The 9,304-nt window shown below is 30.3% G+C and overlaps 1 long non-coding RNA gene across 3 annotated transcripts; it reads right to left on the reverse strand.

The window, feature by feature from the left end:
• Positions 1–1,068: 1,068 nt before the first annotated feature.
• Positions 1,069–8,970, reverse strand: LOC133801946 (uncharacterized). Of its 3 annotated transcripts, none has more exons than XR_009877073.1 (6): positions 8,274–8,970; positions 7,333–7,397; positions 5,794–5,924; positions 5,256–5,334; positions 1,484–1,621; positions 1,069–1,286 (listed from the first exon to the last, which is right to left on the reverse strand). It is a non-coding gene; the product is annotated as an uncharacterized LOC133801946 (long non-coding RNA). The 3 variants fall into 3 exon arrangements; XR_009877072.1 differs by having other exon boundaries at positions 7,333–7,991; XR_009877071.1 differs by lacking the exon at positions 8,274–8,970 and having other exon boundaries at positions 7,333–8,175.
• Between the last annotated feature and the right edge of the window lie 334 nt (positions 8,971–9,304).

The following is a 9,304-nucleotide window of genomic DNA, read 5'->3' on the forward strand; positions in this document are numbered from 1 at the left end:
CCAGGCATATATCATATGTCAAATATCCAAATGTAGGGAATTCAAAATGCTTACTTAAAAATCTCTAGCATAATTATGATCATGCACAAACACATAGACTCAAACTCTGATCAATCTCATATTCAACATTCATGGCATGCCCTAATCACATATTTCTCATGCATCACATGCATCACATACTGGGTGCAGTTTTCTTACCTCTGGTTCGAGCAAGAAATAACAATTGAACGACCCTTGAGAACAATCGATCCTTTAATCTCTTAGCAGTCACCTAGTCATAATCAAATACAACCTCCACTTAATGAAATCAACAATAATAGGGTCTTGACCTAAACCTCACTCCCAGGACCCAAATTGTACCCAAACGGTGAGTAGATTCGATCCCGAGCCTTGGGAATTGAAACCCCGAGCCAAAAACCCTTAAAAACACCCAAAATATGCATATGAGAAAACAGGGTAGCGCTGTAGCGCTACCCCCCTAGCGCCCCAGTGTGCTACAACCACTACAAGAAAAAACAGTATTCATAACACTTAAAAACTGCTAACCGGGAGTATTGATAACGCTTCTGAAAACGCTAACATAGCCCCTGTTATTAAAAGTCCTGTATTTTCTATAACAGTATTCGAATGTTATGTTCGATGTTATCTTAAACAATTCAATAACATATTTTTAGTTGCTATAGTATTCAAATAATAACATTTAGTTAGAGTATTTGGTTATAAATTTAGACTTTAATCTTATACTTTATGCATAACACTTTCCAACTGTTATGAAAATTGTTATATTTGACCATTTTATAACATTTTTAGTTCATTATATTATATAAATTATAACTTTTTGTCCCAATTATAATATATGATACAAAACAACCATAATTATTGTAAATTCTTCCAGTAATAACATTTTGTCATTTTGTAGTATACATTTTTAATTGATGTAAAAAGTTTTTATTCTTGTATTTTGATTAAAAAATAACAAGTGTAATATTAAATAGATCAAAAAATTTAAAATATTCAATATATATGATAAACCATAAGTATTTTTACATTTGAAGACGAAATACTTCAAACCATGACACTGTCCACTTTAAAAGTTCTTAGTTCTAACTTGAGTTTTGAAAGCGTACATAATAAAATTCTATAGTCTTGCACATCTTTTGCTTCAAAAGTAAAAATCAGAAACATAACAATATACACAAAAAGTAAACCATGAAGCTTGCTCCACCCTCCAATTCATCATCTATTCCATTGTGCACTTGTCTTTGTTGTGAGGTTGATTTGTTTAGCTACACAAGAGTTTAAATAATTAATGCTTAAACTTAGAGTTAATAGTAAACTAAAAGAAAGAAAGTTAATCCAAAAATCAAAATGCAACATAGGCTTCCTATAGTGTTCAAATGAGTAGTAACATAGAGCTAAAAGCTAGTGAAAAACTAGATAATCTCATAAAGATTGCTATAAAACAAAACGGCTACTGATTTACCTGTGGGCCTTGTTCAATGCATGCCTTGAATGGATCGCCAACAACACCTTTCATTGCACGTGCCTTTGCTTTTTCAACAAACTCGTCATACACACACTCATGGACATAAGTTCTTGAACCAGCACAACAGCATTGTCCCTACAAAAGGGAAGGGCTTGGTTTTCAACAATGATTTTTTTTCTTTTGCAGAATCAATAGTCTTGTTTAGAAAAAAATATTAAGTCATACTTGATTAAATGCAACAGTCTTTGTCACAAATCTATTCCTAATTTCATATCATTAGGGCCAAGAGAAACAAGGTGAAAACTACAAATATATATATATATATATACATAAGTAACAGACCATAAACTTCCCATAACAACACCCCTATAAAACATAAGAGAGAATAAAGCTGACAACAAATAGAACAACATTATAGCAGAAACAGGAATAACAAAACTTAAGAAAAAATAGGCTCCACAGAGAAGACTTTTAAGAAATGTGAATGTATATATATATAACAATTACTTCTCAAAATTTCAGATATCTCTTTTTCATTCTCTAAACAATATCAAACTTTATCATTTGTTACTGTCTAAATTTTTTCTTGCTCTCCTATATCAAACAATTTGACCAACTTATAAAAAAATTGAGATAAATACGTACCATGTTGAGCAATTTGAGATAAATAGTTGGGCCAAAAGGCAGTGATTAATTGAGTATTTCAGGCAAAAACAAAAAAGTAATAAAATAGAATAACAAATTTAAATTCTCATTTCATTTCTTTCACTACTGTCATAACATGGCTTAAACATGATTTATCCTTAATCAATAATGGAAGTTTTAGTTGCTCGCTTCTACTTAATAAGAAGAAAATACTATATTTAAAATATCATATGAAGACTCTCAGATCATAACATTACATTATAAAGAAGAAGATAATAAATATGAAAGTTGAAAGTTGCTTTTAGAATGTCAATGAAATTTCTTGAGAAACACCAAAAGTAACATAAGGATAAGGGTAGGTATGTTAAGACATTGAAAAACATGCATCATATTTCACAACCAACTATACAAAAGTTCCTATACTCAGAGATACAGAAAACTAACAAAATTGAAGTATTATCTTCTTTTAGAATTTACAAGCTATGAAAAAAATAAGCAGTCTGATATGGCCATTGCTGCCTTTCTTCCTTTAAATGCTTACTTATGTTTCATGGATATCTAAAATACTCATTTGGAAGTTTATTTTTCAACTGGCCAAGGTTATAGTTGCACATTACTACTGTCGATTGTACCATATGAGTGTGCATTCATATAAACTCTATAAAAAAGCTAGAAGGAATAAATATTTAAACAAATCCATAATGCATTAGATATCTTTGGAAATATCTAGTAACTTGATGCAATTTTAAAGTAAATTCCTATGTAGTTTTCCCTCAGACAATTATTTGTGATTATTTTAGGCAATAAATATAATACAACCAAATAACTACACATCACTTTAGTAGACAACGCATAAAGTAAAGAAAATAATATCAGTTTATGTCTATATGATAGTATATAATAAAATATAATTTTGTCATATAGGCATTAAGCATACACAAGAACAATATTACTTTACTATCACATAAAAAGTAAAATGCAGCTTCAAGAATCATGGCAAACATATATGGTTTGAGCTTCAAATATTGAATGAAATAGGTAAAACAAACAAATAATGAAAGAAAAATATAGAAAAATTATATATATATTTATATATAAAAGAACATATTCAATTAGAATAGAGTTAGGACAAACTTACAAAAACTTAATAGGTGGAAGGATCTTTTTGAGCTTTCCTAAAGGCGGAGAGCAAAATACGAACCATTTGACTACATCATAAATCATCTTAATTCCAAGTACAACTCATTTTATTAAGGGAAATTTGCGGCATAAATATCCATTTTGTTCATTTTGTTGCTAATAAGTACCCAATTTTTAAAAATTGCGGCATAAATACCCATTTTGTTCATTTTGTTGCTAATAAGTACCCAATTTTTAAAAATTGTGGCATAAATACCCATTTTGTTCATTTTGTTGCTAATAAGTACCCAATTTTTAAAAATTGCTGCATTAATACTCAAAATTCCACTTTTTAGACTCTGCCGTTGGTACCCACTTAACAGAGTTACTATTAAGGACACGTGTACTGTCCTGATAATTCTTCTTTTTTTTCACCTAATTAATTAAGAAAATACAATAAGTACCATCAATAATGTGTCTAGCTTTATTTTTAGCCCGATAAAAAGTCCAAGAGGAAACTTTAGAGTACTTACTATCAGATGTCATCTGTCTGTAAGACTTTAGAGTACTAATTTTTATTTTAATTAGTTTTATGTATTTTCTTAATTAATTAGGTGAAAAAAAAGAAGAATTATCAGGACAGTACACGTGTCCTTAATAGTAACTCTGTTAAGTGGGTACCAACGGCAGAGTCTAAAAAGTGGAATTTTGAGTATTAATGCAACAATTTTTAAAAATTGGGTACTTATTAGCAACAAAATGAACAAAATGGGTATTTATGCCGCAAATTTCCCTTTTATTAAATGGCATAAACTAAGTATATCATAAGAGAGAAAAAATCAAAATAAGGCTTATTGCATAAGACTTGATACCTTAGGTTATGACACCACTTAATAGAAAAAAAAAATATATAAATCATTAGTATAGAGCACAATCACTGATATATGGTCAGTTCGTGTCACAGATTACAGAGATTGCTATTTTCAACTCCAAGAGTTATTTTCAAGAAAAATATGCACAGGACTACCGGTGAAATGATCTAGACATGAATTTCAAACTTGATACAGAAAGATAGGATATTGAGAGAACTAGCACCATCACTAAACTAATTCATTCAAATACATTTTAAATTTTAGAAATAGATTAAGGAGCCCAAATTTTACAAATATGTATAAAATTGAAAGTTAACAGAATAAAAGGAATGATCTAACAGAGTTAGTAAAGCAAAACAATACGATTTTCATTTACTAAAAAATGTTTATGAATTTCTCATAATTAACTCTAGAGAAAAAGAAACCACTTAAAAATGGACATGATGTTTGTACTAATAAAGACTTTCTTTTGAGGATATAAACTAAGTGATTGCCAAAGTTATGACAAGGAAGAAAATATATACTCTAGAGTTTTTATTTACTACCTGAGTTCATGTTGAAGCAACAGAGATATATATGCATATATAGTTGGAAAAAGAAGCTGGCATATGAAAATTAAAAGCAACTCAGATGATGACAAGTATATTTCATATATCTTTCATTGAAACATTTAACCAAGCACCTAAACTATATAACCAAAATCAATACTTTATAAAAATACATTCTTTCACACAACTAATTAGGCATCAAGATATTATAAAAGTAGGAATTGATTCAAACTTAGAGAGAAAATGGACAAGAAAACAATGCAATATGAAAGAAACTAAGTCCCAAATTAAATACATAATAATAATTTTTCTTCAAACATCACCAATATGGAGGATGGCAAGCAAAGATTGGTAGAGTTGCAAAAACGGAGATCTTAGTCTGCACTAATAACAAGTAAGCTCTAAATGTCAACGACAGATAATAGCCCACCGAATTGGCATTCCTATTCGTATCAATTTTAAATTATCAATAAAAGCAAGAGTTAGAGAACTAAAAAAATGAAACGCAAAACAGTAACGAAAGAGTTACTGTTTGACCGAAAAAGGAAAAATATGAATATTAAGAAGAGAAGGGAAGGTAAATACTATTAGGGTCAAGAGAAATTGGAAGAACTTTTGCATTCAAATCAGAAGACAGTTCTTCACTTACATCATGGGGGGGAATCTGCAAAATAAGGAAAATCCCATAAAAGCATCGTCAAGAACAAACCAAACAAAAAAAAAAAGAAGACTATATATATGTATATATATAGAGAGAGAGAGATAGACTAAACGTGTAACAAGGTATGACCATGAGATAGCCAATACTAGGATGTAAGAGAGAAGAGAAAGGAGAAGAGAAACAAGCGTAGGCCTTCTTCTCTTGCAATAACCAGACCTATCTTAATTCATTTCATATAAATGAGCAATATAAAGCAACCCATTACTCAAAATGTAAGAAAACATCTAAAGAAAACTAAAAACTAAAAGGAAAATAACACCTAATCCATCGCTCAATTGGGGCTTTTGGAATCAAATGGCATACCCATAACTAAAGATTAAAGCAAAAAAATACTTCCTATAACTGAAGATAAAAAATCACATGATAGATAAAAAAGAAAAGTAAATTTTTCAAAACCCTTACTTTTATCATTCTAGATTATTGAACAATAAAGCTCCACTGTTCAAGGCCCGTGCGATATTTTCAAGAACCACCTTCAAACAAGTTTAGGTAAGATAGTAGAAGAATGCCCTCAAAGTTGTTCTTTTGTGTGCCTCTGAATAACAAGAATTAACAGAGTAAGAGAGAAGATAGAAGATAGAAGATAGAAGTTTTTTTTTATTAAGTGAGAAGAGAGAAGTTAGAATTTCAGATCATAACATTGCATTATAAAAATGCATTCAAGCACAATAAAAGTTAAAGAAACCAATATATATCTTAAATAAAAAATAACCTCAAACATCAAAATCAACAAAAATCAGCAAGCATGAGCATATATATTAGACCAACAACAAAAAGATTTCTTGAAACTTCTTAGTCCCCCTTGCCATAAAAAGATTAAAGAAAACATATTTTGAAACACAACATCATGCTAATTGATACACTAAGCCTAATAACTCAAATTAGTTAGTATTATGAGTATTAGACCAACAACAATACAACGAGGACCGCCAAAATACTCACCATTTCAATGCACAAAGCTAAGAGAACGAACATCAAGACAAGCCAACCTATAATCAATAAAACTTACTGGAATAATCAATACATCAAAAGGAGGACCAAATAATGGAAAATAGGATGTGTAGATGATTACTGTATCAAAACTAAAATCAGATTTAATACATGAAAAATAATTTATTTTAAAAGAGAAATTAAATATGATTTGGCATAATAAATAATACGTAGAATTAATTAGCATAGTCCAAGAAGCAAGCTGTCATCTAGCTCATTCACAAGGCAAAGCTTAGAAATTCATTTATATGGAAAATCATGATTATCAAAGTTGTTGTGAAGTGTATTAAAGAACCAAGCAATGTTGAATAATTTGTTTTTCTTGTAGAGATTTAGTCCTCTCTTATATATAGAAAGACAAAGCTATGGCTAAACAATAGAATCATGGAAAGCTTATTGGTTCATTAATAATATTAAACTCAAGAAGCCTTATTCAATACAGTTAATAGTCTATAACAGAATACAAAGCCGGTATATGCATATAGCGAAATATTTAGGGCAACATAACTAACAGAATCCCATTTAAGCTTGCAACAATATCTCAAAACTGTACATGGAAGAATTTAAGTAGCATAAAGATCTGTTAAAACTACAACTAGTTCACATTCAGAGTTTAGTGTTCAAATTCTAGTTTGTACTTGCTACTCACAAACTTTATCAAAGCCAACTAGTAGCTACAGAGAACAAGAAGCATGTACTACATGTGCCTTAATGTTATTTAAGGATTATTAATAATGGCTTTTCTTTGATATTACAACATTAAATGACTAAAATATATAAAACAATCATATATATATCACCAATATTCGACCTAAAAACATAGTACAAAGTAATTAAGTGATCTTTTTATTTCACCCTTTTGCATCCCAAGAATAATAATTCATAATCAAATAATAGAAAGAAAGAAAGAAACAGTGGAGTACTAAATATATATTAACAGCAAAGAAATACCTGAAGAATGTGAAAATTAATCTTCAGATTATTTAATGGTTTCAGTGAGGCATTCTCACAAACACCTGGTTTACATTTCAAAAAAATAGAGAACCCAATAAATACTAGAGTGTGTGTATATATATAACAAAAAAAGAGAAATAAATAAAATGAACAGAGTTACAAAAAATGAATATTTTAGGGAGCCAACGACTCATCTAAACTTTGCTTGGTTATGCTATTTAGGCACATGAGTAAGTATTCTTAGATTTAATTATGTTTTGCTAGTTCCTATATTTCACAAACCTACAAAAATAAAACTTAATATTATAAGCCCAAAACTAACAATTAAAATCTACAAAATAACATATATAAATATATATATATATACGTGCTTCATATTAGAAAAGCATGTGTATATGGTACCAAAAGAAAAGAAAACACAAAATAAAGATATAAAGATTCAATATTATTTGTGTTGATTTAGTACCTTCAGTGTTATATCATACATATATATGTCTCACATTAGTGTTTATGTGTCGTCTTGGCTATGATGGTGCATATATGTGACTGCAACCATTTGATAATCAACGTTTGAACATACCAGAGCTGGAAAACAGAGCAATTTTCTTTGAATAGTTGTACTCCTATGAAGATACACATTTTGCAAACAAGAGCTCCTTAAAAAGAAAAACAAAAACACAAAAGATTTAGATTTGACCAAAATTCTTAGCCTCCTAAAGTTGTGGATTTAATACTACCACTTCTTTTGGCTCAAAAATAGAACATCTGAGATTTACCTGCAAAAGCAACGATTATTCTCTTAAAATCACTGATTTCTCTTGCTTAGTCGAAAAAACTGTAAGTGTATTGAGCAAATGGGATCGAAACCAAATAGCTATATTAATAACATAGTAATTTTTTGCATTGATCTTAAATAATAGAAAAGAAAAAGATATTACCCATAGTTCGAAGCCCTTGCCAATTGCCTCAATTCATCTAGTATTTCAGAATTCTACAAAAACCAACTAAAAGGAAATTAAGAAATGCCTTTAATTAAAACATAAATTCCAACGAGAACCTGTGAGTGGAAAGAAACAAAAATAGAAAAAAGAAGAAACTAAACTGGGAGTCTTTATTAGTTTCAGTTCCCCAAATCACAAAACCCATATGATTAATGGAGCTATAACACTACTTAAGGGTTTCAGTATCCCCAAATCAAAATTTTTGGTATCTCACAAATAAAAAACAAAACTAAAAAAATAGAGCACATAAAAGCAAATAAGGTCCAAAATTTCCCTTAGAAGAAAGAATTGTAGCCGAAATTTGAGGCAAAAAAACAGAGGTAAATGGTGAAATTTGAGGCAAAATAAGAGCATAACCGTCAAAAGCAGGGAGAGAGAGAAATATCGTCGAGCCCACGCACCGTTGAGCCCTGTTTCCGTCGCTGTCCAACCTCTTGCGCCAGCCACCTACATGAGAAATAGTAAGACTTGGAGAGAGATCCGAGAGGTTAGATGTGAAGGAGATAGAGAGTTGAGAAGTGAGAGACTGAGAATAGAGTTGAGAAGTGAGAGAGATGGAATGAGAAAGGTTAGAGGTTAGATAAAAAACTAAAAAAAGACGCGTGTATTTTATTTTTGGCGCCCATTATTTCAGTTGCCGCCATTTGTCTCCAAAATTTTATATGTATTTCTTATTATTTACCCATAGCATTAATAACGTTTTTCAAATTCTGTAATATTTGACCGTAATATTTGGTCAAAAATGTTGTGGTGAACCAGGGGCATTTTGCCATGGCTAGCACTGTAGTGCTACCCTTTTGGCGCTATAGCGCTAGGACCAGGCAGAAATGGCTCTGGTTCTTCCTCCTTCGAATCCTCCTTTTCCAACTTGATTCAAAAGCTTCCAAACACCATTTAAATCCCCAAATGAACCCAAATATCATCTACACATGTCCTAGGCATCACAACCCAAGTAACCTTAGCCAAAA

Source organism: Humulus lupulus, chromosome 9 (genome assembly GCF_963169125.1).
Source record: "Humulus lupulus chromosome 9, drHumLupu1.1, whole genome shotgun sequence".
Classification (NCBI taxonomy): Eukaryota; Viridiplantae; Streptophyta; class Magnoliopsida; order Rosales; family Cannabaceae; genus Humulus; species Humulus lupulus.